Source organism: Neophocaena asiaeorientalis, unplaced genomic scaffold (assembly GCF_003031525.2).
Source record: "Neophocaena asiaeorientalis asiaeorientalis breed wild unplaced genomic scaffold, Neophocaena_asiaeorientalis_V1.1 scaffold43, whole genome shotgun sequence".
In the NCBI taxonomy this organism is placed as follows: domain Eukaryota; kingdom Metazoa; phylum Chordata; class Mammalia; order Artiodactyla; family Phocoenidae; genus Neophocaena; species Neophocaena asiaeorientalis.
The window spans coordinates 2,154,201-2,154,652 of NW_020173674.1; the positions used below are offsets into that span (position 1 = coordinate 2,154,201).

The window sequence follows — 452 nt, forward strand, 5'->3', positions numbered from 1 at the left end:
CCCAGCCCCGCCACTTCTCCGGGCCTTGGTTTCCCCATGTGCACGCTGAGCGGGTGGGTTACATGGGAGGGTGACCTGCAGGAACCTACAGCTGGGGGTGGCCGTCCGGGGCGTGGCCTTGCGGTGGGCGGGGTCCGAGGGCTTAGCTAGGAGTGGTGGGCAGGGCCCGCGGGGACGCGGCCCGCAGGGGGCAGTGCAGCCAGCAAATGAGGGAGTGGCCAGCAGGGGGCAGTGCGGTCGGCAGACGTGAGCGTGGCCAGCAGTCGGGTTGCGGCCGGAAGACGTGGGCGGGGCCGGAAGACATGGGCGGGGCAGGAAGACGTGGGCGGGGCGGCCGGCTGGGGGCGCCGTCGCCGCATGCTGCAGCCGCACCGGGTCCGTGCGCTCGGGCTGCTCATTCCTGGGAGATCCTACACTGAACCTAAAGGAACCAGACGGCAGGCCTTGGGGGC

General features: G+C 71.7%; 1 protein-coding gene across 2 annotated transcripts in view; it reads left to right on the forward strand.

Annotated features, from left to right (window-relative positions):
• SLC67A1 (solute carrier family 67 member 1) overlaps positions 1-452 on the forward strand; it is a 22,834-nt gene that overhangs the window by 5,326 nt on the left and 17,056 nt on the right. The window lies entirely within an intron of this gene.